Source organism: Rissa tridactyla, chromosome 6, assembly GCF_028500815.1.
Source record: "Rissa tridactyla isolate bRisTri1 chromosome 6, bRisTri1.patW.cur.20221130, whole genome shotgun sequence".
Lineage (NCBI taxonomy): Eukaryota > Metazoa > Chordata > Aves > Charadriiformes > Laridae > Rissa > Rissa tridactyla.
Window position 1 is genome coordinate 34729807 of NC_071471.1, and position 26639 is coordinate 34756445.

General features: G+C 42.4%; 1 protein-coding gene across 5 annotated transcripts in view; it reads right to left on the reverse strand.

Moving 5' to 3' along the window:
- The window catches only part of PCDH15 (protocadherin related 15), an 827643-nt gene extending 801997 nt beyond the window's left edge, over nucleotides 1-25646 (reverse strand). For all 5 annotated transcript variants that reach the window (XM_054204839.1, XM_054204838.1, XM_054204854.1 and 2 more), the window contains exons 1-4: nucleotides 25574-25646; nucleotides 25118-25301; nucleotides 12880-12946; nucleotides 7719-7833 (exon numbers count right to left, since the gene is read on the reverse strand). The gene's annotated coding sequence lies outside the window, so the exon portion shown is untranslated. The remainder of the gene's footprint in view (nucleotides 1-7718; nucleotides 7834-12879; nucleotides 12947-25117; nucleotides 25302-25573) is intronic.
- Between the last annotated feature and the right edge of the window lie 993 nt (nucleotides 25647-26639).

The following is a 26639-nucleotide window of genomic DNA, read 5'->3' on the forward strand; positions in this document are numbered from 1 at the left end:
ACTGGTCTGCTTGGTCATTAATTGCCCTCAAAATCCCCTCCAAAGAGTTATCCAGCAAAGACAGAGTTCCTCCAAAAAAACCCAAAACACAACAAAAAAGCCTCCCAATGACAGCCTTCATCCGCATTTCCAACCCAGGCTAGAGAGTAGAGGGGGCTGGCTCCCTTCCTCACCTCTTTGCAGTGCTGGGGGTTTGCTGCGTTCTGGCACCTCCAACAAAGCTCATGAACATCAGCCAAGGATTCAGGGCAGCCACACCGACCAGGTCAAGTCCCTGAGAACAGGGGACTCTATAGAGGTCCAAGGCAAATGCAGCCACGCTACAGCTACAGGTCACCCTTCTCAAATGCTCTAATGGCTTTTCCCTTCTCAGGTGAATCCAAGAAGAATACCCTTCTCTCCCACACCCAAAGCTATATGTTTTGTGCATATATAGGTGTCACACAAAGATCAAATAGATAAGATTTTTATATATACAAAAAACAGACAGCGTTTTAAATTACCTTAGCTCTTACTCAGAGATTTGCCACCAGCGATTAAAAGTACTTGTTCTAACCTCTTTTGTGTTACAGCTTGAAAAAATTCAGTCAGGTATGCAGTCAAAGAACAGCGTGTAATCCTAACCGCTAGAAAATACATAAACCCACAGCCAATAGGATTATACCAACTGCCAAAAGACAAATCAAATCCAATTACTGCTGAGTTGGTATTTATTGTGAACTCTCTTATAATAAACCACGTAAGCATCCAAAGTTACAGGAGCATCTTCTCCCCCAGAAGCCAGCTCCCTTGTACTCTTACAAGCTATTTAGGCACTCAGGGTTTCCTTCCCCAAAAGATTTCCTATCAACAAACGCATAAAATAAAATGCTCTGGCAGCAGCAAAATGAACAATATATACCTGCAAGGTACTTTTTTCTCCTTCATCAGTTGATTAGTTATTTTTAATTAAAGCAGTAAGCTCTGATTGCAGGATTTTGAGCAATAATCCTTTTCACTTTAACTACTGTTTTCTGTGGTTCACGTACTTAATTCTTAAGCTATTAATAGGACACAGCTAGCAAACCTGGTTTAAAGTCTCAAGCAGTCTTTTGGCTCAATCCAGATGTCAAGCTTGAACTAGTCAGAGATACCCATCAGTATGCTGTAAGTACTGAGAAGAATACATTCATTGGCTATTAGTTCAGTTTTCAGCCATGCACTTGAAGTTTGGGAGAGAACTAGCTGGTTCACACACAAGCAATGCCCTGTTTCGCCGGAGTTCTCTGTTTCCTTTAACTTGAAGTTTTGATGAAGATGCAAAAGCCACCTTCACGGGGCAAAAAGCTTTGGCTTGCTAAACCAATGGGTTTTCTGTCAGACTTACTGTTACACCTGAACCAAGACCAGAAATTACCTTCCTATTTTCAGATTTTGATACTTAGCTGGATAGAGGCTCTGATGCAAGCACAAACATAAAAACAAAACAAAAAAGGAAAGCTAATATCATACTATTTTTCTGTTTAAGAGTTAACAACGAGCAGCTTTAACAACAAATTATGCCCTGTGTTTGAAGCTGTTCACATACGACTTAAATCACAGAGTTCAGTGGTAAATCTCCATGCGCATCAGGCTGCTGAGCCATGGGAAGAGGGAAAGGAACAATAAGCGAGGGAGACCTGAAGGATCCTACTTTGTAAGAATGCATCCCACTAAGTACAAGTATGCTCCTGAAGCACACATGTCCCAGTAGCAATACATGAGGAACTTATGGAAGGTTTATTTTTAAAATTGAGGAAAAAGAACTTGGGCCAACTTCCAACTCCTGTCTGATACCCATGCTCTTAAATCAACCCAGGTAAAGTTCTACAACCCCTAATTCAGTCCTGTACCTGCTTCTGAAGCCCAACACTTAACTCAGTATGGTTCCCACACACCCATCCGGCACTACAGTGTAGCTGTCCCTGCAAACAGACACCAACACGCTGACAGCCCCAAGCTACCCTGCAAAGTAACAAACGCACATACATCACAGATACAAAATGCGGCAACTCAACAGCCTTTGTGCTTCAGAATTCCATTAGAGCATGGAAGAAATCAGTGCCTAAAGACCAGATTTAAGATATCCACACATACATTTACAAAACTGGTACAATGCTTAGTTAGTGGACGATAGATCAATAAACAATAGCTATGTTCTTGAAAAGCTGACTGAACCCTTTATCTGCAAAATACATATTGGATTAGTACTCACCTTTAAAGATGTTTAGGAGGTTGCTCTAGTAACTATTTCCATCTTAACAAAGGAATCGGACACTCTCACACTTTTCCAGATACACATACATATTGTCATTTGAAAGTTACAGAAAAAGTACTTATCATAGCAGGATGTGAAAGGCTGCACTATTAAACTTTGAATATTAATTTAAGCAGCCTGATTTGACTCTAACTATCCCTTTACTGGTCTACGGTTTTTCTCTTGTAAATTAAGTATGTGTCAACTACAGTCACTGTACCTTCCAGAGGGTGGCATAAGGGGACTTGCCAGATCAACAGCAGCTGAAGCAAGCGGGTAGAAGCAGTAGTCCTCGATTCGGAAGTAACCTGCCTCAGATTCTGTGAAGCTTTGCGACACAACAGAAAGTTTAAAGCAGGATGGATTTCCACATCATTACTGTACACGCTGGGTTATGCATGTGACCAGACTGTCACTCCTGCTGCAGTACCAACATGTTCCCACTGCCTCTTTAGGAGGCTGAGAACAAGCATCTCATTTACATTAGGTGATTGACTAGCCATGCAGATTGGGCTTTGCTGGGATGCGGGAGGAGATAACATCTTTCAGAGAACTGCATTTGGAAGAGGTACAGAGCAGGAACAGTTTGCGTTCATTCCCAGCTTGCTACGTGGGATCTTGAGAACGTTTCCTTTACCACTTCAACTATACAGTCTAATTTTATTTTTAAATCTCTCTTTTTTTTCCCCAGTTACCAACCATCAGAAAGCAAAACAGCTCTCAGCCAAAGTGAAAAACACATTCACTTAATCCGCAGGTTTCCCAAAGAGCAGTCCCAAGAATTTTACATGTCACGAACCTCCTCCCATCAGGGGGATGGGTGGGAACAAACAAGGAAGTGTTTCCACTTTAACTTTTAATGATGAGAGATGGAAGCAACCTGCCCTGCAAACACAGCGCGTTCCCCCCCACCTCCGTGGAGTCTTTATGAGTCAATGTAAATTGACTTACATCTAACCACCCCTCCAACCACCACACACCTTGCTCTAAACTGACATCCACACACTTGTCATTAATGTCCACTGCTGAAACACGTAAAGGGTCTGGAAAGCAGACCCCCCAAGCGTGTGCCCCCAGATGATACCACCCACATGCCTATCTTGTTCTTCCAAAGGTAATCGTGTATTCCTCAGGCTCCAGCCCACAGGACTGACTTCACCCGGCATCTCTCAAGTTAGCACAACATTTCAAACACAGAGATCCGATCAGCCACAGGGAATGATAAAAATCACTGGGGTGTGTAAAAGGCAGGCATCAGAGTCACATCACCTACCAGGAGTCACCCTGCTGATTCCACTCTCAGTCCACTGCTGCAATCCCACTCCTAAAGCATTCATGGGGCTTTCCGAGCCCAAGGTGTCTCCCCGCAGCTTTACAGTTTTGAGGCAAGGAGCCTCCCCACTCCCCTCCGCAGGACCCCCCGATGCCTGAAGGGCTGAGGCACTTGGGAAAAGGCAGCAGACAAGGCATCCAGCATCACTCCGCTTCCCCCAAATGAGCTCGGAAATGAGATGTAACAGCAGCCTCTCTCCCACACCAAGTATTACAGGAGTGGAATACTAACTGGTTCGTTTATTTTACTGATTACCACACAAAGATATTAAAGTCTAAACATTGCATTTCTTCCACTAGCCCTTTCAAATTAACCCTACATTTTAAAGCAATACAACAATACTTGAGGTCACCGTTTCCCTGCGTGGTGGCAGGGACCGATGAGGAAGGAAGGGAGTGGACGGGCATGTGTCCTCGCCGGAGGAGGCTCTCCCGGCTCCGGCCGCGGAGCCCTGCCCCAGAAGGGTGGGGAGTCTCCGGGCTGGGGCAGCCAAAAGAGCCTCGGCGGCCCAGGTCCAGCCCTCTCCGCGGCAATTTCACCTGCGCCTCCCTCCCCCGCGACTTACCCCCTTCCGCCGGGAAACTTTCCGCCGCGGCGGGGAGCGGGACGGTGCCGGGAGCGCTTAAGGCCGGGGACGGCGAGGCCCGCGAGGGCGGCTTGTGCTGCCGCCGCCGAGTCCGCGCGCGGAGCGGGGGCAACGCCGCCGCCGCTCTGCCTGCCGCTGACCAACGCCGGCTGCAGCGCTGCGGTGGGGCCGCGCAGGGCCGGGAGGAAAACTTTGGGGCTGGCACGGAGAGCACGGAAGCGGCGGCGCCGATGCCCACCCCCCCCGGCGGCGGCTCACCCGAGCGGCGGGCGCTGCCGCCGCGGCTCCCGGCTGGGGGGGAGCACGGTGAAAGCGTTACGGCGCAGCTGAGGGGCTGCTCATGCCCGCCTCCCCGCTCCGCGTTTTATGGATCAGGGGAAAAAAAAAAAAAAAAAAAAAGAGGAAGAAGGAGAAGGAGGAGGATTGGGGGAGAAAAGGGAAAAACGCCAACACCGAAGCAAGCATTTGCGAGCGCTCCGAGCATCCCTGCCTCGGCAGCCAGCCCTCTGCAACCTCCTCCTCCAGGATGGAGCAACCTTGTCCCCCACAGCCCCGCTCCCCCGGCCAGGGCAAGCACACCCAGGGAGGGAAGGGCACGGCAGACAGGGCCGCCGGGCGGGCTCAGTTCGGCTCCGGGGCTCGCTCGCTCCCTCCCTGCCGCCCTTCGCTCCCGTTCCGCGCACCCCGCCTCGGCCGTGCGGGAAGATGCTGCGCCGCACCTCCGTCGAAATCACTCTCGGCACCCACCGATCCCAACTCCGGACCCGCAAGCACACCGACTGCCAAGCCTGTGTATTCGCTGGTGGTGCCTTAATTCCCAAATGCCACCTGTAGGCCTTTTTCCTGGGAGAATGAATGTCTCAGCTGCCACTCATCTGAATTCAGCACAAAAACTTTCAGATGGCGAATCAACACCGCGGGGACCTGTTGGCTGTCCGGTCTGTGCTCGGCGGTGCAGGGTTAGCCCCGCGGGGGGTCCCACTCCTCCCCCGAGGACGTCCCACACAAACCTGTGGCGAATTGCATCTGCTGCAGGAACACGGGAAGCCCTGCAATGGCAAACCTCTGGGTGTTACCTTAAAGAAGCACATACCTTCATTTCTTAGCAAACAAACTCCAAACTGATTCAGCCATTTAGCATCAATGCAAAGGAAAGGCGCCTCACAGGTGAGCAGCAGCTAAAATACTGCTGGTTTCAAACACAAATGTTCACTTTTTTCACACTACCCCCTCTACTCCTCTCTCAGATAGGACAGGACAGACACTCCTGTGCCCCCACACAGCTGGAAGAGAGCTTTCCTAAGCCACACTGACTGAGTGAACACAACACCCGAGTTTGCCTCTTTAATCACACCAAACTCCCCTGCCCTCTTGCCTTCAGCTCCCTTTATTGGGTTCACCTGTGCTCCTCCCTCATTAAACTGCTGCAGGCAACTCCATCAGCTAAACCACCAACAGCTTTCTGTAAAATCTTTTAAAAGAGCAAAATAGTAACTCACGACCTTTCAAATGAAGATGACCATGTAAATCTTTACTGTCTCAACGTCATCTCAGATCCAAATGTTAAAGTAGATTTATGAGCCACAAATTTTCTGCACAGAAGCTGAATAAAATCTGAGTTTCCCCAAGGATTTTGAGATGAGTCTGCTAAGTCGTTTGGAATCCTAATAACTAAACCCAGCCTTCAGAAGGAATCAGACTAAATTTCTAGAGTACTCTGTAGCTTAAACACGCTAGCTATTAGAAAAGGAGCAAAGAGTTTAACGTGAGGTCTCCCCCGGCAAACGGGATGCCGCCAACTATTACTATATTTAAGTGCTTCTCCCCTGGACGGCGCCATTTAAGCAGCATTCACCCCCTCAGAGCCTCTCACCCCAGCCGCACTCGCTGCCCCCAAACCTCCCGGTACGGAGCTACTCGGGCAAATGACTTTACTCCTTCCCGCGCAGGGCTGCGGCTCCCTAAGCCGGGCGAACTCGACATTAAGGTCCACTAACCCCCCCCATCCCACCCCGCGCCCCTCACCTCCGCCTCGGTGCCCTCCGTCACAGCCCGGGGCGGGGCAGCGCTTCCCCGCCACCGGCTCCAGCCCCGCCAGCGAACCCGCCGCTGCCTTCCCGAGCCGCGGCCGCTCCCGCGGGGCGGCGCCGCCAGCCGGCGGACCCCGGCCGGCCTCGCCCCCTCTCCTCCTCCTTCCCCGCCGCACAACGCCGGGCCTCGGAAAGCCGGGCGGGCGGGAGGCGAGCGGTGCCGAGGCGGCAGGGCTGTCAAACGCGGGCGGATTGTGCCCCCCTCTCGGCTCGGAGGGCCGGTGAATTGCAAGCGCGGACAGCGAGCTCCTGCAGCCGCCTGCCTGCCTGCCTTCCCTCCTGCCCACCCGGCGCAGCGGGCCCCGGAACTCCTGGTCAGGGCTTTAAATACCCGCCGTGGCCGGCGTTTAAGCAAGCAACACGTTTCGCAGACGTTAGGTACGCTTCCTAACCTCAGAGGCTGATCCGCTTATGCGAGCGTACAAAGACTACACGCTTACTTTAGTTTGCGTTGTTGGGGGGAGGGGGGGCAAACCCTGCAAACTTAATTGAAACAGAAAGAAACAGCACTGAGCTGCCACAGGTATGAACCCTACGAGTGGGATTAGTCTGGGGATACTGGCATGGGCTGGGAAGTTAATGAGGGGATGATTTTCATGAAGTAAAAATGACTTTTAATTACAGGAGCTGAAGGGGGAAGACAGTGTCTGCTCATTACCAGAGGGGGTGGTTAGGCTTCTGCCAATTGTATTTGCACATTTGTTTTTACAACTGAGAGGTATCTGTAGAGATCCTCATGCACTTCAAGAGAAGCCCATGAGCTCTCCTGTAGCAGAGTTCTGTTTTGCTTTAAATATGAGCATTTCCTTAATGCATGAGCTTTGAAGGCTTAAAGGTAAGGTTTTTGGTAAACTATCTTAAGAAAAATGTCAAACCGGCTGGACTGGCAGCCTGTGGAATCGGGGGCTCAGCCATTATTAATTTTTTACTTCAAGATTGATGACCTAAACCACCCACACTGAATTTTTTCCCCTTTCTTTGGGGGAATATTAGCTTCAGCCCATGATCAACACAGGAGCCAGGCCAGGCTCCTCCACTCAATATGGTATGCAAGGAACAATTATTTAACAATAAAATCCCAAGAAGACCAATGTTGGCCAGAGACTGCAGCAACCCCAATGCTGTTTCCATTCCCACCACACTCACTCACATGAAAACGCGAGGAGGGCATCACTCAGAAAATGAGTTCTGTCCAGTTGGCTCTTTTTCAGGGCTGTCTTAAGAAGCCAGTCTCCCATGCCACCATGGGGAACTGACTCAGGTTAAAAAAATATAGTTATTATTTTTCCTAGATTGAGTTTAGCATGGATCAATTCCCTGATCGCATTTCTTGCAGTGGCCCCACAGACAGACCATTGCAATGGTGCAACTGCGGAGAGCAAGAGACACAAGCGGGAATATGGAATAGCAGCTATTTAAAGCGACTCTGCTTACCAAAAGAAAAGTTCTCCAAGCTCCAAAGCCGCATTTTTCTGCTCTTTTCCTTGCAGCGACTTCGCTTGACCCCATGGCATGCCAGTTCAACTCATTAAATCAGCAGAAAGCAAACCTGGCAGAGAAAAGCAGAGTTTCCTTCATCTTTACCAAGCGAAGTGGGATCACTAAGGAGTCAGATAAACAGCAAAGGCATTGCTGAGCAGGTCAGGAACAAGCAGACCATGCAGGTAGGGCAAGAATCATCCCCTTCAGCTGCCAGGAGTTAAATTTGCTCAGCCACGCCGTGATCCCTTCTTCTCAGTTTCACCTGTGTTAATCCAGATTTAATCCCCCAGCTGCAGCTCAGTCCAGAATTTCATCCCACCTGTTCTCTGAAGTCTAAAGCAAGACTCCTATTGATTTAGATGGGGTGTTCTTATGTTCCACTCCCCTACAAAAGTGACAAGAGCATGAATTTCAACCCCTGTTACATCCTGGTGCTTTACAGGAATCCTGTAAGTATTTACATGGCAATATGTACTATGGAAATAAGCTCACAGTTCATGCCTTAGCATTCTTTGCAAAAACACTGGTGAATGAAAACCTGTGTAATGGCTTTTATTCTCTCTCCCCCCATGCCACACGTCCCTTCTCTCAGGCTTTTTAAACATCCAAATTCCTCAAATTAACTATCGGAGGAAGAAAAGGAAGCACAGGGAGATTGAGTATGAAGAAAATACACGGCGACATTCGAGAGCACTATTGCACTAGCCGGGTATTTCTCGCCACCATTATTAGATGAGTCAGAGATTTTAGCAGCGAATCTTGTTTGCTTATACAGAAGGCCTACAAATTTGAGAGCTTGGGAGCTTCTGTACTAATGCAGAATTCAGAAGTACTTGTCACAATACACAATCTTATTTGAAAAGTAATGCTTTTAATTAGACAGAGATTTAATTTCTACTTCAAAATTTGGTGGATGATTTTAATAAGAGTAGGAATTACAAGCTAAGGTGTCAAGACCCCGTTAATTAAATATTTGCATACGCTTACATATAATTTAAACGAGACTGCCATTTATTTAATCTTAAAATTCAGAGTGGAAGAGCAGATTCGTCACCGTTTGTTTAGATATGGCTACATTCACTAAGCTCGTGCCTTAAGCCTCTGCTTAATCTGTTTTACTACTCAAAATAATTGCAAGCAGGGCAATACCTACTATTACATCCCTACATTCTCTTCTCTTTTAAAGAACAGTTAATCATAGGAAGAATGTGCAGAGAGGCATTTGCAACATTTCTAATTTTTTTTCAATGGCCAGCTGTACTGAGAATTTGTTCAAGGATCAATGTGTGTTTTACATAAATACAATTAAAGTTGTGAATATAATTCCCCAAAGCCCCAAATTAAATTCTCCTAATCCATCATCTCCTAGTGCTTATTGAAATGAATGGAAATTTTGATATTGATTTCAGTGAAAGCAGGCGCAGGTCCTTTATGTGCTAGTCCATTTCAGGCCATTTCCTTGTCTGACATTTACAGGTATAAATCCAGAATAACTCTACTGACACATTGCAATTGTCCACTAGAAAGATACACTAACGTACAAGACTCCAACCCTCGCTCTTAATTATGCATTCCTATTTATTTTCCTTTAATACCATCTGAGTCCCATCCTGCCTTCTTGAAGTCAGTTAAAACCATTGAAAATACTTGCAGATGAAATGCAAGGAGTGGCTGAAACAGCCTCCACTAGTTAGTCTGACAGCTTCACAGAGCTGGACAAAGGGCGATGCCTCTACCTGTTCACTAATAAACACTCTCCTTAACCCTTGAATTACGAATGGTATGTATTCAGGAAAAAAGAGGTATTACCCAGCTTCTATTTGGGAATCAAGTTTAAGAACACATTTTCAAATACATTTATAAATCTGTAAAAATAAAAGCATTAAGCAGTGTAGTCAGTTGATGACTGGGAGCTATCAAATGTGCTGAGTTGGAAGAGGTCTTGTAAAAAAAATTAGTTAGACCTCATAACTGGAAGTTCATAAAGGCAATCTAAGTAATTGCTGTTCTGAACTCCTCTATCATCAACAGAAAGATACCTTTACATCTACATTTTTTAAAATGTACACAAACAAATCCATCTAGGGATGTCTATGTGTGTGTGTATACATACATGTGTGTGACGTGTATACTGTGTACAGTATACATCTGCATGAATACCATATCCTCATTACCATCCAAAATCTGATATGCATACAAAAGGTATTAATTTCACCCATGTTATTTGGGGAATTTTTTAGCAGGAGTGTCTCACAGACATTAATTAATCTACATTTACTGCAAAATGTACTGTGTCCACAACAGAGACACAAAGACAAAAAAACCCCAACAACCCATGCCAGAGGCCACGCTGCAAATCATTTGCAGAGGAAGGGCTGGCACCCAGAACCTACTATCCTCCCACGTGCAGATATCCAATCCACTCTGCCTTCATTCCAGAAACGCTGAGTGACCACACTTCTCATTGATTTCGTTTGCAGCTGTGAGCGCTCAGCACTTCTGCACATTAGGCCTGAGGGGTTGAGGAGATGAGACAAGCAAAGAGTAACCACAAAAGGTGTTTTGGTTGAAGTGGCTTGCTCAGCAACACACACAAAGACTGCAGCAGAAACAGGAAGAAAAGAGGAATTCTTCTCATTCACCTGCCTTAGTCATAGGATGATCCTTTCTCTTTCAACAATCCCCCTCATTGTTCTCTTCTCCATGCACCTTCAGATTTCTACACATGAACTGAGAATCTTCCTGACACACACATACATATACATAGATCTAGATACTAATATGTGAGAGAGCTGGCAAGAGAGTTAAGTGCCATAATTAAAGATTACATCATAATGAATATGCACACAGAGATTGAATTAAAAGGTTACACCGATGACTGTCACTCTGGCTTTTCATAACTTTCAAGTGCCTGACTCTCCAACTGAGGCAGCTTTTAACACAAGAAAACCAATGCAAAGAGTGTTCCCCCTGTCTTTTCTTCAAGTGAGAACCAGGGGAAAGAGAAATCACAACAGTTCCCAGTTATCTATCACCAGCTGTGTACAAACCCCACATAACAAGAGTAACTACATCACCTGCCAAAGAGAAGAGATTTTTGTCCTGACTGGGAAGTGGGGTATTGAGGTTATTCGTTGGTTTAATTGTTGGAATAGGTAAGACAATATTTCATTAGAAGTTCAGTCTACCCAAGACTCTTCTTCTCTGCTCCCTGTAGAGACTGTGTCCCTGCCAGTGTGAGATGCTGTTATTCCTGGCAGCACAGCGCGCCAGGTTACACTGTTTATGTTTTGACAAACTGCCAGCATTTTGCGAAGAAATCAAGTGCTAAAAAGAGAACTTACCAAGTTTAGAACTCTGCCAGAACTGAACAGAATTTCATAAAGTAATAAATGCTTTTCTCTGGTTTTGGAGATTTTCTTCCCTGCCAAGTTCCGAAGGATCATGGAAAACAACATAGGTGCTTCAGCCTCTAAAAAACCATTGTCAGAGTCTCTTACAAGGATAAATTCTAATCATCTGAAATAAATATGCTGTGCCCAGAAAGCATCATAGTTTAAAGTAGAAAATAAGACTGGATAATAGCAAATATAAAACCTTTTGTACAAAGGAGAAGATATTTATGATTCTTAACAAGTAGAGCACATAGTCCCACTTTTCCAAAACGTGATACTGCCCAGAGGGAGGTTTTGGAAAGCTCATCTCACATGGGATACACTTCACTCAGAGCTTCTGATCCCTCTCCCAGAAAAGGGCTGATTTGCACCAGTGACCATTACTTCCCTACTTTTTTGTAGCACCTAGGGACAGCTGTCAGAATCAGGTGTACTTTTTTGGAAGTTAACACTAATAAGGCTTCTGTTCACACGCACAGAAAATACTGGAGTCAAGAGCTGAATATCTCTGGCTTGTACTAAAACTAATAACAGCTAAGAATAATTAGCAGCTTCCAGGACACACTCAGCAGTTTTTTTAGGGCTTAGTTGTTAGCACATCCATCAAGAGTGATTACACCTTACCAGTAACTAAATTACAAAGTTAAAACACAAGATGTAACAACTAAAATGCCAACATACTCTTCGAAGTCAATAGAAGTTTAGTGCTTACACCATTTTACCATCAATTGGTAACTTTTCTCTATCTGTGTTTCATAAACACCTCGGTATAGCTTTTTAACTTACTTACTTGCAAATAAAATATAAGAACTTCGAAAAATATTACCCCGTTTGTTTAATATTTTGAAATTTGTATTCAGTATTTTAAAACAATGCCTAGAAACACTCAGGATCACCTACTGAAGTAATCATTTCCACCATTATCTAATAATCCACTCAGTTCTGCCAAACTTTCTGGAAAGCCCAGAGACACACAGCAACTTTCACCCTCCAGATCTAATGACAGAGGGGTAAACACATTCCTATCCATCACGCTCTGAGTGTGGGGCCTTCCACTTGCTTGCCACCAGAACAGGTCTGTCCGGTCACTTAAGAGAACTGTGTTCCACTGTTTATTTCAATATGGTGACCCTCACCTGCCTTCCAGGTTGTTCTTATGTTTCAGAGTGGTTTTAACATATTTCAGGATTATTTACAGAAAATGTAAATTTTTCTCTTCTCTTTCAGAAGCCCTTTTTATGCACCCATTTGGTGTTTGACCTTTGCAGCTCCCTGCATATGGTGTATCTAGACTTGCTGCCTTTTTTAATGTTCCACACATTACTTTGTACAGAATAGGTTGAATGTTATTTTTTCCTATCTTCCATACCAGCCTTGAAAGGCTTCTAGGGCGTACCTGGGATAGTCTATGCTTTCAGTACCTGGGAAAGACACGTTTAGCTGCCACTATCTGCAGCATATGGACTAACCCCTCTAGTTAAGCAGATGGGAAAGGAGCAGTCCTAGGAGGAAACGCAAGCACAGACACAGCTGAAATTTCAACAAAAGCTTTTCCGTATTTCTGTTATTTCTCTGTTAGCAAACCCAAAGGTAGGTAGATTCAGGTCAGGGAAGAAACCTGCGGGCACGTCTCCTCCACCTTTAAATGCAGCAAAACTTCTGAGTTGTAACACGTGAGCTAAAACTGACACAAATTTAAAAGGCATGTGTTTACTTACCTGAGGAATTTACTCCAGTGTAACCCAAATATCATTCCTTCTTGTAACCTGAAGCGTACATCCTGACCTACACAAACAGGAAAGAAAGCGTTCAGCTCATTATAATCTACTCCAAAATACTCAGAAATCTTGACATGAGGTCTAGCACAGCATTTGGGGGTGATGAGCTATCACCAGAATGCTGCCATCTTCAATTAAGGACAGCAAGAGAAGTAAAAACTTTACTATAATATAGAAGATTGAAAAGGCTACTGTACTGGGTTTACATGGCAAAGTTTTGATAGTGGGGAGGATGCAGTGGTAGCTTCTGTGAGAAGATGCCAGAAGCTGCCCCCACCTCGGGGGCATGTTTATAATCATGAGAACCGTTTAACAGCAGCAATATGGCATCATTGCTTTTCATGCAGAATTTCTTGTAACATGACCAGTCTTTCCCCACTCTGTAAGTGGGAACACTAAGTAAGAGCCCTTGAGACATTTGGAAGAGATGGACGCCCTGTAGCACCGCTCCTGTACACATTCTTCTCATTTCCACATTATGTGTAGGAGGAATTCTTTGTGAACAGAAAGAACGTCCTTTCTGGGAGCACTCCCACGGATCCCAGGAGAGGATCACTCGGCCTGACAATACTCGTAGCAAAGCATTAGCAGCCTCACTGGCGTTCAGTGAGTCAGCAGACTGAAGCCATTTCACAGAGATGAGCCACAGAGAAAGAGAAGTCATTCTCTGCTGAAGACTGTGATCTGTCTCTGAGGCCACTGGACAGAGTTATTCAGGTTGGGGACTCAGAGGTGCTAGGACATGAGTACTCTTCTCCTGTGCTGTCAACTGTAAGAACTGGCATCTCTTAACCATAGTAACCAAAAGGCGCAGCTAGGTATGGTTGCGCTTTTGAACATTTTCTAATGCATTTGTCAACGCTGCACGTTGTTTATTCAGCATTTTGCTCATGTCTTTTTTCACATTCCCCCAAGACAGGGCAAGAGCTGACTAACTTTTACAAATTTCCTGCTTCAACACAGATCTGTATTTTGAGATTAATAAATACATCAAGCAAGAGAACACCTGCTCTCAATTTTTTCTCCCTACTGAAACCTAACCATAAATGTACCTTCTTACTTCTTCTCATCTCCTGCTCAGTTTCTGGCCCAAAAGAGTACTTTGTGCCTTGCACTGTGTTGATATAGTATCTCTAACAGCCTTCTGGAGGACAATATGAAGGGCCCCTTGAATACTTAGTTTAATTAAATCAGGTGTTGCTTCTACATCCCCTACTTCACTTACATGGCTGGAGAGCGGGGTGGCACAGTTATGCCTTTGTTGAATCCATCCTGGCTAGACCTTTCATAGAAACTATTAACTATTCTGAGTTAGCATTTTGTCCTGTTTGCCAGGTCCAGGTGTCAATCTTACAGGTTTCTAATTCCCCAAATCACTATTACAACTTTTTTTTTTTTTTTAAGCACACAGTTGCTGTTTTAAATGGACACCTCCTTCCCCATCAACTGTTTTTGTTTTTTTTTTTTTTTTTTAATTAGCTGACCTACTTCATAATTCAGCTCCTGTAACTGAAGCAATTTAGTACATTTTCAAACCAGCATCTTTTTCTAGTATCTCCTTATCTTGCACCTCAGTTTCTGGAAAACAGCCAGCCTTGAGTAGAACATGCCTACTCTTACCAGTAGCAGAGAGTGATGATCCAAACCACTTAGCTGCTCAACAATGTAATCAAGTTCTTGTTTCCTTTACATTTCAAATTCTATTTCGTTGTGGTCTTGCAACTAGTTGCACCTCAAATTCCAATTTTAGTCCTCCTAAATTCTTTTCTTTTTGTTTGCTCTAAATCAGACACTATAGTACCAATGCTGTGTACTTCTGAGGATCGCTTTACACATCTTGCAAACTGTACTTCTTTTTATATACCCCAGTGTGATTTCTTTTTCTGGAAGAGCACAATATTGTGTATTGATCGCTGTTCAACTTACGATTGATTGTTTCCCTCAATTCCTTTTCTATAGACCTGCTATTTGAACAGTTATCTCCCAACATCTTTGTGCACGGTTAGTTATTCCTACTTGGGTGTTACATCATGCCCTTTTTAATTTCACCCTATTTTTCATTAAATCCCTCAATTTATACAGTAATTTCTTATTCTCACCTTGTCTTACAACATACTTGCAGCTCCTCCTAGCAAATAAATATAATACGCATGCTGTTTATGCCATCACACAGCTCTGTGATGAATACACTGAACAGAACTGGCTCCTGCACAAAGCTCTGCAGAACTCATGCACAGCACACTTCTCTTCCGGTAGTGAACTGGGGATAACTCCTCTCAGGTATGGCTATCTAACCAGGTTTGCATCTATTCTTTGATAGTGTCATTTAGAGAATACTTTCCCATAAGACAAAGAAGAACACCTACTGTCTTTGTCCTACCCACAAGAATTGTTTCCCTGTTTCAGGAGAAAATTATATCAGCTAGATGTGATTTTGGTTCCTCAAGACAAATCCCTTCTGGATGTTGTAATTCCAGGAGCTTACAAGGATGGATGGCTTGCTCCAGCATTTTCCCAGGAATTGAAATAAAGCTTGATAATATTGAAAAAAACTGAGGCAGGCACTTTGTAGGAGAAAAGACGGAACCATGCGCAGACAGACTAGACATGTTTTGTGGCCCTACTCCCTCATTCCTAACAAGACACACACAGACAACTGTGCTACAGGGGCTTTACACTTATGGCAGAGACGAGGCACTTGCAGCTTTGGTAATAACCTTCCCCTGGCTTAAGCAAATGCAATCTCATTGCTTGCTACACTGCTTTATGGAAAACCACAGGCAGTCTCTGTAGAGAGACTCGTTAGACAAGGCCATTCAGGCAGGCATGGGAAGCTGTTAGGGTAGACAGTCTACCATTTCCTCCCAGAATCAAAATAGGTGAATGGCTCAAAAGCATACCCTCTGGGTGGACAAGGCTGCTCTTCTGTGCTGTTGATGGAAGCTAGAAAAAGGTGCACTAAAAATAAACCGTGACTATGGTGCCATAGCGCCAAATCATGTCCAGGGCTTCCCAAAAGATAGAGTAGAATCTAGGTTTCTCAATATTTTGAGATTTCAGTATTAAGCTATAAAGGAAATCACATTGGTTTACAATCTTTATATATATATATGTTTATATATGGTGCAGGGCTGGACTTATGCACACAAGGGTTGACTCACTATTGCCCTGTTCCATATGAAGTCATCTATATTCAGAATCAAGTAAGTTATGAAATAGCTAATAAAATCATACTATAGTATCAGGATGGTAACAATCTGAATTCCCTTATTACGTAGGGACACTTCTGCACAAGGCGCAATGCCTCCTGCCAGAGAAACCTGGAAGAATATCAGATCCTCCGTCTGCCCTTAAAGGACTGTAGCTTTGAAATCTCCACTTCTTTCAAGCTGCCTACCAAGCTGTGAGAAGAAATCCCAATGTCCTACAGCTCGCTGTTGTGGAGCACACAGCTGGCGCAGTCTAGCACAGAGACCTCTGCACCAAACAAGGGAGAAAGCACAGTTGGGAATAAAGTCAAGTTTTTACGCTACTGGAGTGTGTTGGCCTAACAAGAAGGGTGGAAGTCAGGCAAGTGACTCTCACAGACAAGAAACACTTGCTATTGCATAGCTATAAAAGGTCTAACAGATACAGGACAAATTCTTTTAGATGGACATCCCACTGAAGTCAAAACGGTTTCCAAAAATATTCTGCTGAAGACCTCGTCAAAGGCAATTATTCACCAGCAGTAAATGTCGCACAATAGTTTCTACCCAGCAGTTTAGGACAGGAAGTAAAGACGCCCTTAGCCACTAACAGAAGCAGCTGAGAAGCTAGAATAAAATTATGCAAAATAGAATTCTGCCAGGACCATGAAGCTAATAACCTTTACTCTGAGAAAAGTGTAACATTTAATGGCCAAACAGGGGAGTGTCATTCCTTTGCTGACTTCTTCACATTAGCCTGAGGGAGAATGGCAATCTTTGGTATTTATCATATCACTCCCAACCATGCTAGCTCTGCTCTACTCCAGCCATGCTTTAAAAGCACTCACTGTCTTCTTCCATAATTATTTCTCTACTATTAAATGCTGAACACCTTTGATATAAAAATTTGAAACACAACCCATGGCATTTTCCCTTTATAGTTTGATGGCCAGATTAATACTAATCTTTGTTTATATCAGAATAAATCTGTAATAGCCTCACTGAAGTTATGCTTCATTTATATGGGTACAACAGAGGTAAGAGTCCAAATCAAAAATCTAAACAGGTAATTTATTGTTCTAAATCAAGAGAAACAGAGATAGGATTTTAGGTGCATAAAACAATTTAAACAATTAATTCATTTGGGAAACTACTTTTCACGGCCTTTAAGAATCTTTTATCACTACCATTGACAACCAACCACAACCCTGAAGAACCCTTACTCAAGAATCTTCTTAAACTAACCGCGTCACTGTCCCTAATGCCTACTAGGCTGGCATGTGTATTTCTGTCACTTGTGTATTTGCAACATGAGAAGATAGATTTTTCAATGTTATCGGATTGACCTTTGAAGACTTGCATTACGTATTGATGAGTTACAAAGCTGGATGTCAAGAATTGGCTAAATCTTGTCTAACTGAAGTATCCAGCTTTCTCACCAATGCAGTAAGGTATTTGGACAGGCTCAATACAAATACATCAGCTCAGCCTGTCTCAGGTAAGTTTAGACTGGCAGAAATTGTTAGGGGATGCAATATTACTGTCTGAGTATCAAATAGTTGGTTTGGCCTAAGAACAAACGAGACAAGATAACCGCACATGCAAGTGTAAGCAAAATAAAACAGAAATTTGAGGGTAAGACAAAAACGTTACAGTTAACTGGTTTTCTTTTACAGACAAATTAGATATGAAATCACCCACTGTTTAGCAGAGATAGAAAAATATTTACATACACCATGGGGCATACTTTCTTCGCCTTATCGTGCCTGAGAGCCTTCTAAAAATGCAATTCAAGTTGTCCTCTCTCTCAGAGACAATGCCGATTCTTTTCTTGGTGTGAGGTACCACACATCTCCTGAACCCTGGTAACAGCACACAAATGCAGAGGAGAGCATGCACGTGGGGCACTATGACAGCTCTATTTCTGCACTGAACATTTGTTCTCCTTCGCTGTCCTTGGGATTTCAGGCCTTGAACTCACTATTACAGTCAGCATTATCAGCTCCCCTGAGAAAAGGGAAAAGCAGTTACGTAGTGTCTGAGCACTTTATTTGTATCACCAGAAGAGTACCCACTCCTATCTCTGCCTCTTCACTCACGTTTTCTGGAAAACAAAACAAAACTTGCAGTAGTAGTTAGCTCTACTTAAAAATTAAAAGAAGATGCTGTTTCTGAGAGAGTGACAGGAGAGTTTTCACAACTAATCATAAGGTCCAAGTACAAGGTGTTTGGTATTACAGACCTGAAGTTCTGCTATTGCACATACTGTCTATGCCTCAATGGGACTAAGAAGTTCAGTGTTAGATGAGAACCCAGTTGGTCTATCCAAACCAGCGTGTCCCCATATTTAAACCTCCTGGAAGTTGTATTCTGAACCCATTCAACAGCTTCAATGCTGGCAAGACTGAGTTCACATACATGCATAACCTGAAGCCACTTTCATTAAACATATTCATGTTAAGTGTTGATGGTGATGGAAAGCTCTTTTTTATGAGACAGGCCTGTGGGAGAGCATAGCTTTCTGCCCAACTTATTCTGAAAGGGTCCAAAACGACATCTTCCACTTCCCCTAAAGAGAGGCTGCACAACTGTCCTACAGCTTCCAGGTCTTCATGTTGAATTCATGCCACTTCCATGATGTTAGCAAACAAACACACAAATTAGAAAAAAAGAAAAGGGGAATTTAGAATTGAGTGATCCACAGAGAACAATACATAAGGAAGTAGACTGCTCACTAAACTGGGGGAGACCCTGCACTGTAGTCCCTGACCCAAGAACAGTTATTACATTTTTTGTTCAATGTGAAGTGCTAAAAACAGGTCCATCATCTAGAAAGCCTAACTCACAGTTCTCTCTTCCTATAGCTGTTTCCTTATTATTCACAAGTTTGTCCTCCGAGAGCTTTGGTTTGTTTGTGTCTGAAATGAAGTAAGGTTAAGCACCTCCAAGAATTCCAGCCCTAGTAAGACACTACATCGCTGATTAAATTCATGAAGATGGTTTAATTATTGTCATAATTTCTGGTCATTCCCTATTAAAAAAGAAATAGTGGGAAATGATACAGCAGTAAGACATCACAGAGAAAATTAAGGAAGAATGACAGATTAGAGATATTTAGCTAAAAGAAGAGACAAATACAGGGGAAACAAAGATACATAAGCTAATGAATGATACGAAACAAAATTGGTCATGGCAAGATACTGTTCTCATGACAGGAGAGCAAGGGATCACTGGAAGCAATTAATTTGAAAGTGGCATAAGAGAACATAATTTTATATAACAGAAAGTTAGTCCGAAGATTTCACAGCGGAAAGACATTCTTGAAAACAATGTAGCCAATTCTTTTGTTTAAATTATGTTTATATGAAAATGAAGTTACATCAGATCATAATAAAATCGCAAACATGAAGACAGAAATCTTCATGTTCCAGGAAGTAAACCAAGCACCACCAAGTAGAAGCTGGAAGAATGGACAAATCACAAGGGGAGTGCTTTCTGCATCTCTCTTAAATGCATCTGATTCAGCAAACTGCCTGAGACAGGATTCTGGACTAGAGGAACCGTTAGTCTGATGTAATACCACAATTCATAGATTCTTACTTTTGATAATTTTAGCCCAAAAAGATAAGTTCCTTAACTGTGCAATACAAGCAGGCATATTAACTCGGAAACATTTTCCTCCGTGTTATTATACTTGATGGGTAAAGCGTGCAATTCTATTTATTTCTTAAATTAAGCAAGACATTTACGCTACGCCAATGAAATAGTTCTTACTGCAATGCTAACTCACTGAATGATGAGCGCAGCAGTAAACCAAAACTAAGTACAGTATGTGATGAAGCCTAGAAGTTGGGTAATTGCGAAGAACCACTGAAAATCAGGAAATTGAACTCAAAAGTCAATTAAAAAAAACCCCAAAACATAATAGGGATTCAAAATTGAGAGAAATACATTTTCATAAAACTGCTCTAATACAGTGGTAAGCTCTTTGCTAATTGACTCTTTTGTTAAGGTTCATTAAAGACTTGTGTTGTAGCCAATAAATCTGGTTGGACAGCTAGAAAGAGTTAGGTTTACCTCTGAAGAGGAGGATGTTTCAGCCCAGAATGCATAGCTTCTTTTCAGCCTGTGATGCTTGAAATGGTATTTATTGCTTATAGTCATCAGATATGTTTGGTTTTATTATTTTAGCTATACTAATCACTAAAAACCATAGTTGTACTATACGCATTTGAAGTAACTATACTACTTTCATGTGCTGTGCTGGGTCTACACAGATCACAGCTACAGTTTATCTGTTCTGAGCATTTAATTTACATTACTGTAATTTAACATTCTATTTTTTCATGTTTTCATTCAAGCTTTGTCTTTAGAACATCAAACACTTTTTAGGACTCAATATGTTTCAGTCTATGTGGAAATGTGAAGTTCTTATCTATTTACAAATGTTATGTTTTATTATCTAGGAGGAACAAACCTTGTTAACTTACAAGAAAATACTCTCATAGGCTTCAGTGAAATTAGGCACATAAATATTGTAAGGAAGTATATGGTAAGTAATTTTTCCATGACTATGTGTAAGCATTAAATAAATACTAATAATGCCGGACAGAAAATAAAGGTAGCATTATACTGTATGAAGAACATAAAACTCAACAAAAAGAGACACTAGCAGGATATTTTCAATAAAATTTATGTAACAGAAAAATCCTTCCTACCCCATATATTCCAACAAAGTTGCCTTTGCTGATTTGATTACTGATAATTTTATTAGTTTGAAGATGCTTCCACTAGGTATCTGGCTTTTCTTTTAGCATACATAAGCATGGGTTTACTGGTTTATGGAGAGGGAAGAGTCCAGTGCTTCCCGCAGTCCATCACTACTACCTCACAACAGGGAAATGTTTACATGGCTCTCTTTCCTCCCAACAGTATCCATACTGCATCCTACCTCTTTCATAGTGTTAATTTATTTAATGGTCATCTTTTATTCTGAGGCAACTGGCCCAGCTTCAGAGGAAGCTTTCAGCAAACTCTACACTTCTTGGGAAGAGCTTAACGTTCTGTTCCCTGACGGTGTCTGTGAGTTCAATCAAGTATGTCGGTCAAAATCTAGTTTATTGAGTTCAGTAAGTCAATAGAAGCATTTATTATCCACTCAAAACACGTGCAGAAAAATCTGAGTAAAAATTAATATATAAAATGGGATAAAATACTCAGCAGTACTCCAAAGTCCACAGAGACATACAAAAAATAAACTTGGTCAGGAAATACATTCCAAATTGCCAAGTCCTTTTTATCCCATTTTAAAACTGTCCATCACAGGTTTGGTCCATCTAACTCTTAGATGTATCACTCATCCTCAGAGAAGTTGATACTGATGGACAAGTATCAATAGATCCAGCTGTTTGTTTATAGCATACCTAAGCTGTTGCCTGACACAGTCAACCTACTAAGGTACAATTAACAGTTGTTCTGAGAATGCGACCTTTTGAAATATCTTAGTGAAAAACAAAATCTTTTTTTACATAGCAACAGACAGCCATTCAGACAAGAGACAGTACCTCCCAGTACTCCAGGCCACCTTTCATTGCTCTGATGAACTCTCTCCCCATTTAACCAAATAAGACTTTTAATAACCATTTACATTCTCCTCAGTCTGAAATCTTCCAGACCTCAATGATAAATTTTTATCAAGGCCTCTCTGTGTTGGGAGATAAACTGCTTACTACGCAACCCAGAATGCCACCTGAATGATCAGATTCAAATATATGAAGTGAGACTCGCTGGATTGAATTAATATCTTGGGCCAAACACCACTATCAATTACCGTTATTGAACTCAGTGGGTAAAGGGGGTTAAATGTTAGCAAAAGATCTGACTCACTGATCCTAATCTGTAAGTAATTAAATCACTTTGTAATAGTTTCTATTTTTCTGTAACCCGAACAGAAATCTTTTCTACCAGACCTGTTTGTTCTCTTCGTTGCAGCTGTTCCCTAAATTGTGTTCATGTCCTCCAACTGGCAGGAGAACAAACAATACTCTTGTTCTGCAGGGCTTCCTGACAGACAGCCTGCCGGCTGGGTGCAGAGGTTAATTTTAGCCCTCATAATCTTAAATGCTTCTCTGCCTTCATGGGGCTGTCATCTGGTCTGTGAGAAGTTAGAATTAACCTGCACACATTCCGAGCGCTGCAGCAGTCCATCCAAAAAGGACATTCAAGTGCAGTTAAGCGGGAAAGCCTCTGCCAGCATCAGCTTGGCTCAGCTGCTGTGGGTCAGGACAGCTCAGGGCACAGCCGGGGCTGATTCAAATACATGAGGAACCCCGGAGGAAGCTACTGCCCTGGTCATGCTGAGCACTCTGGTGACCAAAGTCTTCCACAAACCTCTTCACGCCCTGGGTCCTTTTATGATTTACCAGCTGCAGTGTATGCTCACTGTAGAAAGAAAGGATGAAGGAGCAGTCACTGAGTTTAGAGCTATGAAGACAGAAACAGAAATTCCCATTAAAAAAAGAAAAGGAACCCTGAGTCCTCACAGTGCCATAGCTGCTCTAAGCGGCAAAATATCCTGGTTTCAGAAGATGGTGTCATCATCACAATGTCAGCACAGAAGAGCTCCTACTTCACTCCACACTGCTCTGGCTTATTACAGATAAGATTACAATAGCCCTTCCATTTTCTTTAATTCAATGGCATCCCATGATCTCCCTTTGCTTCCAGCTTCAAAGTCTCTGAGCAATTTGTGGGTTTTGCAGGAGGAAGATTAGGGGTAGTACTCATTCAGCGTGGAAACTTCCCTGAAGGGAAAATCAGGGGAGATTTTCCTTTTCCCCTAAATAAATGAAGCTATAACATGTTTTGAATGAAGTCTGTGTTTTCAAACTAGCCAGCACAATAATCAACCCAGTATTTAGCGACGCAGTTAAAGAACAATTTAGCACATCCTTCTAACATTCAGACAGGTTGCCATCTGTACTTACTTAGGTATTGAAAGGTAGTGTCTGAAATACTGTGCCCTAGAAATACAAAACTCAAATAGTTTTAATTTAGAACAGAATTGGGATCCATGCTGAGTTGTACAGTCACATCGCTGTTCTACAGCTTGATACCTACAGAGACAACTATAGACAGTAAAACAGTTTTCTTAAATAACGCAAGTACCATCACTAAGCCTTAAGAGTAACTTCCATCTGTTACTAATAAAGCACTGATATAGCAAACGCCTACTTAAAAATTCAAGCTAATTCCTTACGTTGTTTATGCATGTAACTTTATGGATAATTTCAATGGGACTAATTCAAGGCGGTCTGGATGCAATGCAGAGACCAGGTGGGCTGAGCAGCATTTATTTCAACATACTGACTCATGTAAGTATAAAGCAAGGTAAGTCCTGGATCTGTTAAGGCCACCGAGGATTTCGAGCTCCACAAAGTTTCGTGGTAGTACAGAGGTCTGAAGAAAGAGATGAAATGCCAGTCCTGTAAGGCTCAGTGTCCTTTTCCCTGGGTATCCACACTGGAGGTGACTTTATGTTTAGGCTTGCTATCAGCCAGCAGTGACCTGCAGTAGTTTCTCTTCAAACGCATTAATTGAGAAGAACAAAACAAACTGTGCGTCAAGGTATGCAAGTTTTAGATTGACTTTTGCAAAACTAATTACATGCTGGCTAATGAACAGTTATATGCTAAAGGGGCAATTTAATTTCTAAATGAAAAGCATGCCATTGTTTGTTTATTTTTAACATTTCACATTCATAGGGAAGACCTACAGGCAAGAGAAAACAGAATGAAGAAGTGAAGTTCTTAAGAAGAAAAGCGAGAAAAATGGAAAAAAGAACTAGCACAGCCTCTGAACATGAAAAACACGAATTAATAAGACCCATCTTTTGTTCATATAGGACGTTGTTTTATAAGACTGAAGGTCCAAAGGCAATTATTTAGCACATTTTAACGTTTGTCTATGTAAACAGGCATTTCAGTAAATTACTGGCATTTCAAAATATAATGTATGCACCTACCCACATGATTACACATAAAATTTTGTATTCAAGCCTAAAATGAATTTAGCAAATTTTATTAGGCCATAAATATAGGTATTTTACAATCTATAAGTTACTTAGCTCAAATTATATTTCTAAAAAAAATGATTCAAGACATGCACTATAGTGTGGTAGCATTTAAAAACAGCAAGGCTATAGGAATGTGTGTTTCTGGCAAAATACGATATATATGTATAGACAGGGAAATAAAACAATTGTATTTACTATAAATGCCCTCCCAACTACATCGACTATCCATCATCAAGGTATTAACATCATTCAAGAAATGGCATGCTGAGAGAGAATCATGATAATCCATTCAGTAATCCGTATTTCTATGAATATATGAAAAAAAACAGACACAATTTAGGTGGGTTTTTTCCCTCCCCTCTCTCAACAGAAATTTTATGGGTTATTTCCAGGAGGGAAATCTATACTGCATTAAAAATGTGTAACTAAATTCACACCGAATTAATAAACTTACATTTATATGGTACCCCCCGACACATTCACGAGCTTTCCAAATGCACTTTACAAACGGATTTGCTAAGTACATGCCTTACAGGACTAATTTTCAGCCCCTCATGGGAGAAAGACAGCTAAAGTTTACTATACACAACAGCAATATGCAAAAGTTAGTAAGAAGTGAGAGAAAGATGAATCATTTGCAATTGCCAAGACAGTTTTAAGTGTACAGCATAACTATCAAAACTAGAATTGGACCAAAACAACAAAGTTAATATTCTTCAATTATTTAGCTCGAGTAACACCGATGCAACAAAACCAAATATATCTTTTTCCCATCTTTTATATGCAATATGCACAACTGAAAAAACAGGGAGCATGTGAAGCAGAGGAACGACTTATGGAAAACAAGACAGAAATGGCCATATCGGCCTCCGGACTACTATCCCACATTTCCTTGAAATTCTAAATCGTCACTTACTCAGAGGATGTTGTCAGAAAAGTGTTTAATGCAGCTTCTTTTCTTCCTTTTGTGAAGATTTCTAAAGCAAGAAGGCTTCGTAGGTGGGCACGGGATGACTTCTCTTCCATTGAAAAGAGTTTGGTGAGATAATCTGGTCTGACAAAAGGGTTCTCTTACTGTTTCCGTCCTGTTTTCCAGAAAACTTGTAAAAAACCAGGCATTTAGTGTTCCATACAATACAAAAAATGTAAGATATGAATCATCTGAGTCAAAACATTACAAAATATGAAATACTAACAGCTTCTTTGATGATAAAGCACTAACGAATGCCTACATCTTGGCCTCAGATCAGCTCTTAGGCAGGTGCTTTCAGGGAAGGGGAAATATGCTCATGAGCTTTCCAACGATTAAAAATTAATCTATATTCTTAATGGGCATTTCTACTGAACTATTTAAACAAGTAATAGATCTCACCTTCCAAATTCTTGAGTTTAAATAATGCTTAGAGGAGACTCTTTCTTTCTGACTCCTGTCCCTTATGACATTTTACCTGTAGGGAAGAACACCCCACAGGCCTTTGAAACCATCAGCTCACCAGAGGGAATGATGTCCCTGAAAGGCCTAGCTGCTGGTACCAAGATCTTCTGTGGCTGGTAGTCCTGGGGATCGTTTATTTCTGACAGTTTTCAAGTATACTCCTGGCAATACATTGGTTTTAATTGCACACTCAGTGAGAAGGAAAAACATCCCTTTCCCAATAGTTTATGGCCAAGCAAGTCATACCACCCAGTGGGATGCATTTTAAGGGACACCTGTGACTCGGAAGTCTGCTTGTGTTTAGTGCAGGGTAAATGCCCTGCAGAGATGTAGTCATTTAGATAAGTTTTGACACAGCTACAACTTTGTACTTTCCATTTTCGTTTGGAGGCTGCACCGCACACATATAATCTAAATCAACAGAGCAACTGACTAGTACTGGCTGAGCTGACAACTATCCCCATGAAGGAGAACAGAAGTGTAACTCCCTTCAAGGCATTCTAGTCAGAGTTAGTGCAGTCCCCTTGGTGGACTCCCTAAGAATAATATCCTAACTTTTACATTTGAAGTATCTAAACACTTTAATTACTTCTCCGTATTAAGTTTCCTCCACTGCTGTTTTGCTTTCTTCCCATCAACTGACAGACTGACGCTTCTGTGTCTGTGAGCCTGAAGAGGCGGACTTGCTCCCTGCATGGGTACCAGGGGAGTGGTTTCCCCGGCAACAACCATCACGTGAAAGCCCACTGGATATCCAGCTACTCCTCCGACTTCTACTTTAGCTATGTGGATAGCCGAACTGGGTACTAAGTACCCAAATCAAATCAACTGCAGTAGAAGGAGTGGGGCTGAACAGAAAAATAACAAAGATGTTAAGGTTCTTTTATTTGCTGTTCGGTTTAAACGAAGACAGTTTTTGCAGATATGTATTATCTTAAAGCAACTTTTTTCTCTTTTAAATTGGTCTCAGTGAAGTAATATTTTCTTGAAATGTAGAATGATC